The following is a 9742-nucleotide window of genomic DNA, read 5'->3' on the forward strand; positions in this document are numbered from 1 at the left end:
ACACTGTCATGACCCATATATTTACACATGTTGTGACATATATTTCCTTATTTTATGGCTGGTTATGACACCTGCATAAGAGTGTCAAAAGTGCCCACATTTATTCAAATTAGTTTTTTCCCTGCCAAGAAGTTTCCTATTGTTGAAAGTTTATTTCTTAAATCCTTAGTTGTTGTTGTAATGAATTCTTCACAGTCATGTTTTTTTCATAATATTTTAAATAACATTTTATGACACTGTCATGAAGTGTTATGACCATCCTGTGTCACTTTACTTGGACTAAGAAAATATACTTTATGACACTGTCAAGAAGCATTATGACCATCATAATCATATCAGCCAGATAGGCCTATCACGTACAGTACATGTCTTTATATCAGTCATCAGTCAAAAATAAGATGTCTTGTCCTGCTCCTGAAATCTGCTCCTGCATTCATCCCAGTCATCAGCAACAGAGCATTTGGGGTAGGTGCATGTCTGACATCAATGTGTGCGCAATTACAATGATAATTTAACATGGTCCATTTAAAAAATATATATATATATATTTACAACATAAACATACTGTTGACACGCAGGCTATGGTGTAATGGAATGTTTTGTGGGTTTTGACACTTTTAAGTAGGTGTCATAACCAGCCATAAAATAACGCAATATGTGTCACAACAGGTCTAAATATGTGTCATGACAGTGTTATGACCACATTATAACAGGTTATAACAAGTTATATCAGCTGTTATGACATATTATGACATGGTTATGACAGTGTCATAACGTGGTATGACGCTGGGTGTCAAGTAAAGTCTTACCTTAATGGTACATTTCATTAGCTGTGCTTTTACTTAATATGACACATGGCTAAAGTAGCAGCGATGTAAACTATTTTTCCTTTTGTGCCACAGGCCATTTGCCCAGAGTGGATTTTTATATATATATATTTGTAAATATAATAATTTGGTGATAGCTGAATAAAAGACTCAAGCATATCCCTCTCTCTGTCATGTTCACATTGCTTAGATGTGTGTTCTATCATAATTTACAAGCCCATTTATTGTGCTATTTTTGTTTTTTATCTTTATTTTTAACTAGGCAAGTCAGTTAAGAACAAATTCTTATTTTCAATGACAGCCTAAGAACAGTGGGTTAACTGCCTTGTTCAGAGGCAGAACAACAGATTTTTACCTTGTCAGCTTGGGGATTCGATCTCACAACCTTCCATTTTCTAGTCCAACGCTCTAACCACTAGTCTACCTGCCGTATGTTAAACAGTTGAGTCAGAAGTTTACATACACTTAGGTTGGAGTCATTAAAACTCGTTTTTCAACCACTCCACAAATTTCTTGTTATCAAACTATAGTTTTGGCAAGTCGGTTAGGACATCTACTTTGTGCATGACACAAGTCATTTTTCCAACAATTGTTTACAGACAGATTGTTTCACTTATAATTCACTGTATCACAATTCCAGTGGGTCAGAAGTTTACATACACTATGTCGACTGTGCCTTTAAACAGCTTGGAAAATTCCAGTAAATGATGTCATGGCTTTAGAAGCTTCTGATAGGCTAATTGACATCATTTGAGTCAATTGGAGGTGTACCTGTGGATGTATTTCAAGGCCTACCTTCAAACTCAGTGCCTCTTTGCTTGACATCATGGGAAAATCAAAAGAAATCAGACAAGACCTCTAAAAAAAAAATTGTAGACCTCCACAAGTCTGGTTCATCCTTGGGAGCAATTTCCAAACGCCTGAAGGTACCACGCTGATCTGTTCAAACAATAGTACGCAAGTATAAACACCATGGGACCATGCAGCCGTCATACCGCTCAGGAAGGAGACACATTTTGTCTCCTAGAGATGAACGTACTTTGGTGTGAAAAGTGCAAATCAATCCCAGAACAACAGCAAAGGACCTTGTGAAGATGCTGGAGGAAACAGGTACAAAGTATCTATATCCACAGTAAAATGAGTCCTATATCGACATAACTTGAAAGGCCGCTCAGCAAGGAAAAAGCCACTGCACCAAAACCGCCATAAAAAAGCCAGACTACGGTTTGCAACTGCACATGGGGACAAAGATCGTACTTTTTGGAGAAATGTCCTCTGGTCTGATGAAACAAAAATAGAACTGTTGGCAATATTTACCATCGTTATGTTTGGAGGGAAAAGGGGGAGGCTTGCAAGCCGAAGAACACCATCCCAACCGTGAAGCATGGGGGTGGCAGCATCATGTTGTGGGGTGCTTTGCTGCAGGAGGGACTGGTGCACTTCACAAAATAGATGGCATCATGAGTGAGGAAAATTATGTGGATATAAAGAAGCAACATCTCAAGACATCAGTCAGGAAGTTAAAGCTTGGTCACAAATGGGTCTTCCAAATGGATAATGACCCCAAGCATACTTCCAAAGTTGTGGTAAAATGGCTTAAGGACAACAAAGTCAAGGTATTGCAGTGGCCATCACAAAGCCCTGATCTCAATTCTATAGAAAATTTGTGGGCAGAACTGAAAAAGTGTGTGCAAGCGAGGAGGCCTACAAACCTGACTCAGTTACACCAGCTATGTCAGGAGGAATGGACCAAAATACACCAAACTTATTGTGGGAAGCTTGTGGAAGGCTACCCGAAACGTTTGACCCAAGTTAAACAATTTAAAGGAAATGCTACCAAATACTAATTGAGTGTGTGTACACTTCTGACCCACTGGGAATGTGATGAAAGAAATAAAAGCTGAAATAAATCATTCTCTCTACTATTATTCTGACATTTCACATTCTTAAAATAAAGTGGTGATCCTAACTGACCTAAGACAGGGAATTTTTACTAGGATTAAATGTCAGGAATTGTGAAAACTGAGTTTAAATGTATTTGGCTAAGGTGTATGTAAACTTCCGACTTCAACTGTATATTGCACAGATGAGTGTATGTTAAACATATCTTGTTAAGATCTGGCTCTGATGTATCCGACTACAAACACACACACACACACACACACACACACACACACACACACACACACATGACAGAAACACTTGGCTGCCAGATGAGCTGGTCCACCTTAAAATAATCACTGTTTGTTACCTCCGTGTTTAAAAGTTCAGGCAGTTTCGGGCACAGCAACATGGCACAGTTGAAACCAAAACGTTCCTGTAAACTGCCATGTATTATTCATTCACCTTCATGTAAATTATCATGTAGTCAACTTGTCCAACCACTCCTGTCCTTATTAATAATATTACTCAGCTCAATTGTGGATTCTGCTGTAGCAGAAACAGAGACAGGCGTCCTGACAATAACTGACACTAACTGAACGGTCACTATGGATGGAGAGTGCCTTCAGAATGTATTCATACCCCTTGACTTATTCCACATTTTGTTGAGTTACAGTCTGAATTCAAAATGGATTACATATATGTTTTTCCTCACCCACACACAATACCCCATAATGACAAAGTGAAAACATGTTTTTAGAAATGTTTGCAAATTAATTGAAAATATATCTAATTTACATAAGTATTCACACCACTAAATCAATACTTTGTAGAAGCACCTTTGGCAGTGATTACAGCTGTGAGTCTTTCTGGGTAAGCTTTCCACACCTGGATTTATATAATTTGTCCATTATAAAAATTCTTCAAGCTCTGTCAAATTGGTTCATGATCATTGTTAGACAACCATTTTCAGGTCTTGCCATAGATTTTCAAGTAGATTTAAGTCAAAACTGTAACTTGGCCACTCAGGAACATTCACTGTCTTCTTGGTAAGGAACTCCAGTGTGGATTTGACCTTGTGTTTTAGGTTATTGTTCTGCTGTAAAGTGAATTTGTCTCTTAGTGTCTGTTGGAAAGCAGACTGAAGCAGGCTCCATTCCATTTATTTTCTATACTGAAAAACTCCTCAGTCCTTAATGATTACAAGCATACCCATAACATGATGCAGCCACCAGTATGCTTGAAAATATGGAGAGTGGTACTCAGTAATGTGTTGTACTGGATTTGACCCAAACACAACACTTTGTATTCAGGACAAGTATTCCTTTAGTGCCTTGTTGCAAACAGGATGCAGGCTTTGAAATATTTTTATTCTGTTCAGGCTTTCTTTTTTTCACTCTGTCAATTAGGTTAGTATTGTGGAGTAACTACAATGTCCATCGTTTTCTCCTATCACAGCCACTAAACTCTGTAACTGTTTTAAAGTCACCATTGGCCTCATGTTGAAATCCCTGAGCGGTTTTCTTCCTCTTCTGCAACTGTGTTAGGAAGGACACCTGCATCTTTGTAGTGACTGTGTGTATTGCTACACCTTCCAAAGTGTAATTAATAACTTCACCATGCTCAAAGGTATATTCAACATCTGCTTTTTTTTTTTACCCATCTACCAATATATGCCCTTTGCGAGGCAGATAATTGTATGTGTGGGGTATAGAGATGAGGTAGTTATTCAAAAATCATATAAAACCCTATTATTACACACTGAGTGAGTCCATGCAAATTATTAGGTGACTTGTAATGCATGACATGTTACTCCTGAACTTATTTAACAAAGGGGTTGAATACTTACTGATTCAAGACATTTCAGATTTTCATTTTTCATTAATTAGTAAACATTTAAAAAATAACATAATTCCACTTTGACATTATGGTGTATTGTCTGTAGGCCAGTGACAAACTTAATCAATTTTCAATTCAGGTTGTAACACAACAAAATGTGGAAAAAGTCAAGGGGGTGTGAATACTTTCTGAAAGCACTGTAAATGTTCCATATAGGGACAGACAGACATACAGACAGACAGTGTAACTGTTGTCTCATAGTAATTGCAAAATGATGAATTTGAAGAAGTATCTTTGTTAGGTAACGAGCCAGACAGTTTTATAGGAATGATTCCATACATTTTTCAAATGAACTGCCAATATGCCAACATTCCATTCAACCAACACAGTCAATCCACAACCATACACTGGCTGACATCATTTGATGATAGAACTTAGACAAGTTGTAAATGCAACAAGTACTTGATATTGTATCATATAATACAGTGGAGGCAGCTGAGGGGAGAAGGGCTAATAATAATGGCTGGAACGGAGCAAATGGAATGGCATCAAACAACTGGAAACAATGTGTTTGATGTATTTGATACCATTCCAGTGATTCTGCAACCGTGTCATTACCACGAGCCCGTTCTCCTCAATTAAGGTGCCACCAACCCCCTGTGATATAATAGCACTCACAACTTATCAAAATGTAAACATTTATGGTATGTTTAAATATATTTTAGATGCCATTTCTTTTTACCGTATAAACTGTATTTATAATTATATGACAATCTTTTAGGTTGACAATGATTCTATTACACATGTTCTGATACATCACATGCCTTATTTTTATTTTCCTCCATAAGTAAAATCAAGATTATGCCTCTACTGCCATTCATTCCAATTATAATGGTTTGGATTTCTTCCTGACGAAATATGGCTGCCATTTTCCCTCAAGTAATTTAATATAAATCTCTATGGGTGCAGCTACAACATAGAATGTTCAAAATATGCCATGGTTATTTTTAACCACCCGTCTGGAGAATCTCGCCACCCATCTGTAGAATCCCCATTATGTCCATAGATAGATGTTCGTGTCTGTGTGTGTAGTGTTGCCCCTTGGTGCCCAGCCTGTGCCCAGCTGAAGGAGAGATTCTCTAGCCTGGCAGCAGCCATGGCGGTTTTTGGAGGAGAGGTGGACGTCACACAACAGCCTGGTATAGAAATATTATGAAGTTGATTATGAGTCTCCTTCTAACCCCCATTTCTCCTCTCTCTCTCTCTCTCTCTCTCTGCTTTCTCTTTTTTGGTTACTACACAGCCAACCATTTTCCAGTTAGTATCTCAGTAAACCTCTAACCTTTCTATGTAAGTGTACAGTATTTATCTGTGTGTGTGTATATTTTACAGTGTAAAAGAGGGTAGCGTGAGGAGGTACGTGTCTGTCCGTAAGGCGTTGGAGTTCCATGCGTATGTCTCTAACACTAGGTGGGAGGAGGTGGAACCACTGCCTTCGTGAAAGTCTCCTTCTTTCTCCTCTGTAAATATACACACCATATACAGTATATTACACATAAACATGGAAATATTCATTTTCACTTCTGTAAATACAGGTAACTGCCAAAATAATGGAAACACTTGAGTAAATGAGGGATCCAAAGTATATTGAAAGCAGGTGCTATTATTTTGGCAATTACCTGGCAGTAACCTAATATCTGACTTTACCATTGACTTTGTGGATCTCCTCCCTCCAGGATGAGCTGCATGGCCAGACTTTTCAGGCTTTCTCTGTGGATCAGGGTGGGACCCAATCTCTCTCACACACACACACACACACATAGAATGGTGTAAAGGATCCACACACAGAATCATACGTGTGTGTGTGTGCAGTGGACTCATGGGTATCCAAGGTGGGATTTGGGCGTGCTGTCGTGGGGCTCCTACCTCTCCTTTGCCATGGAAACACTTGTCACTGGGCTGCTCATGGGACTGGTTATTTACACACTAATAATACTTTCACTATATTATGGTATTACTACTTTACTATTACTAAACACCCAACAGCCCAAAACAATTTAATCAATTTTAGAATAAGGCTGTAACGTAACAAAACGTGCTTTTGAAGGGTACTGAACATGTTGACAATGTCATCATTCTGAGAAAGATGCCAAATCACCTCTCTCTTACAACCTACTAGAGTATGTAGACACACAAACACACACTTCGATGAGTTTCTCTGCAGTGAAATGTGATCTTATGTAAGAGTGGGAGTAGGAGGATGGCTGCTATTTCGGGACTGGGCAGAGGAGACTGGAGAGGCATCAGGAGGACAGATGTGTGTGTGTGTGTGTGTGTGTGTGTGTGTGTGTGTGTGTGTGTGTGTGTGTGTGTGTGTGTGTGTGTGTGTGTGGGCTGCACTCAGCTTCTCTTGTGTAACCAGCTGTCTTCTAGCGCCTAAAAGTTTGGAACTCAACTCCTGCCCACACTGACATTAACTTTGCCCTCTTAACTACCTTAATTCTAAACTAAATGATCAACTACATTTAGTTTACTTTATTTTTGTTTTTGTTAACACCGTCTCTAACTGCTCTGATCCTGTCTCAACTCTCCCCTCCGCTCAACAGAGTTTCTTTCAATTCTTGTGTCTCTCTCTCTCTCTGTGTTTGTGTGTGTAGGTGCTGGTCCTTCTTGCAGACTGCCTTTGTCCTCCCGATATAAGCAGAAAGAGGAGAGAGCAGGTGAGAGGATGATTCCACAGAACAACGCAGTAACACACACAAACACACAAATAAAGTGTGTTATTAATGCTCTACAGCAGTGGTTACAAAACCTTTTTTGAACCGTGGCACACCTTGATAGGATATAAAATTCACAGAACTTATTTAGTGGTAATGACCCCTATCTCATCTGATCCATACTGCACATTTCGGTATGTTTTTTAAATTAATTAAATAGGGTTTATTTGAAATAGTTTTGATAGTTCCTTGCTCTTGATGGTTAATTTAGGTATATATATTTTTTTTAGCTCTGGTAAAATAGGTCTCTAGTGTTGAACAATTTGAGCTACTGACGAGAGGTTTTCTGCATTGCAAAGGTGCAACCAAGGACACAAAGCCATGCTCTGTTTTGCTTCTATGGCAGAGGCTGTGGTATAGCTAAGCCCAGAGACATACAGTACCTGTCAAGAGTTTGGACACACCTACGCATTACAGGGTTTTCTTAATTTTTTACTAGTTTTACTATTGTAGTTACCAAAAAAAGTGTTAAACAAATCAAAATATATTTTATATTTGAGATTCTTCAAAGTAGCCACCCTTTGTCTTGATGACATCTTTGCACACTCTTGGCATTCTCTCAACCAGCTTCATGAGGAATGCTTTTCCAAGAGTCTTGTAGGAGTTCCCACATATGCTGACCACTTGTTGGATGCTTTTTCTTGACTCAGCGGTCCAACTCATCCCAAACCATCTCAATTGGGTTGAGGTCAGGTGATTGTGGAGGCCAGGTCATCTGATGCAGCACTCCATCACTCTCCTTGGTCAAATAGCCCTTACACATCCTGGAGGTGTGTTTTTGGTCATTGTCCTGTTGAAAAACAAATGATAGTCCCACTAAGCACAAACCAGGTGGGATGGTGTATCGCTGCCGAATGCTGTGGTAGCCATGCTGGTTAAGTGTGCCTTGAATTCTAAATAAATCACTGACAGTGTCACCAGCAAAGCACCGCCACACCATCACACCTCCTCCTCCATGCTTCACAGTGGGAACCACACATACAGAGATCATCCATTCACCTACTCTGTGTCTCACAAAAACATGGTGGTTGGAACCAAAAATATCAAATTTGAACTCAACAGACAGAAGGACAGATTTCCACCGGTCTAATGTCCATTGCTCGGGTTTCTTGGCCCAAGCAAGTATTTTCTTCTTATTAGTGTCCTTTAGTAGTGGTTTCTTTGCAGCAATTCGACCATGAAGGCCTGATTCACGCAGTCTCCTCTGAAAAGTTGATGTTGAGATGTGTCTGTTACTTGAACTCTGTGAAGCATTTATTTGGGCTGCAATCTGAGGTGCAGTTAACTCTAATGAATTTATCCTCTGCAGCAGAGGTAACTCTGGCTTTTCCTTTGCTGTGGCGGTCTTCATGAGAGCCAGTTTCATCATAGTGCTTGATGGTTTTTGCGACTGCACTTGAAGAAACTTTCAAAGTTCTTGACATTTTCCGGATTGACTGACCTTCATGTCTTAAATTAATGATGGACTGTTGTTTTACTTTACTTATTTGAGCTGCTCTTGCCATAATATGGACTTAGTCTTTTACCAAATAGGGCTATCTTCTGTATACCACCCCAACCTTGTCACAACACAACTGATTGGCTCAAACGCATTAAGAAGGAAAGAAATTCCACAAATTAACTTTTAACAAGGCTCACCTGTTAATTGAACTGCATTCCAGGAGAGTGTGCAAAGCTGTCATCAAGGCAAAGGGTGACTACTTTGAAGAATCTAAATTATAGAATATATTTTGATTTGTTTAACACTTTTTTGGTTACCATATGTGTTATTTCATAGTGTTGATGTCTTCACTATTACTCTACAATCTAGAAAATACAAAAAATAAAGAAAAGCCTGGAATGAGTAGGGGTGTCCAAACTTTTGACTGGTACTGTACATGTTGTCCACCCAATCAAAGGATCAGAGAATTAATCTAGTACTGAAATCATAAGCTACAGCTCGGTAGCACTGCAGTGCATAACATGTGGTGTGTAGTTGACTCAAAGAGAGAGAAAGACAATAGTTGAAAAGTTTTTAACATATTAATTTCTTCAAAAATGAAGGAGAAGCAAGAGAGAGGGCGAGAGAGAGCTAGCTATATTTCATATTTTTTTCACTTTCACTTACTATCAAATGCAGCTAGCTAGTTTAGCCTACTCAAACACCCGGTTCAATCAGAGAGTGATGCTATGTTACCTAGCTGGCTATGGCTATCCAACACTGGAACTCAACCAAGTCAAGGTAAGCTTTTGGTTTTATTAATTTATTGCCACCGGGGCACGATCGTGTAGCTGCTAAACTGCTTGCTAACTGTACATTGTACTGTATGATTACAACGGGTTTACTGATGTGTAAGTTCTAGTAGTTATGCTGACTTGATGTTAGCTAATATGGTGACAACGATGTAGGCTGTGTGTAGCGGTTATGATATGGCTTGG

The sequence above is a fragment of the Salmo salar genome, chromosome ssa01 (genome assembly GCF_905237065.1).
Source record: "Salmo salar chromosome ssa01, Ssal_v3.1, whole genome shotgun sequence".
In the NCBI taxonomy this organism is placed as follows: domain Eukaryota; kingdom Metazoa; phylum Chordata; class Actinopteri; order Salmoniformes; family Salmonidae; genus Salmo; species Salmo salar.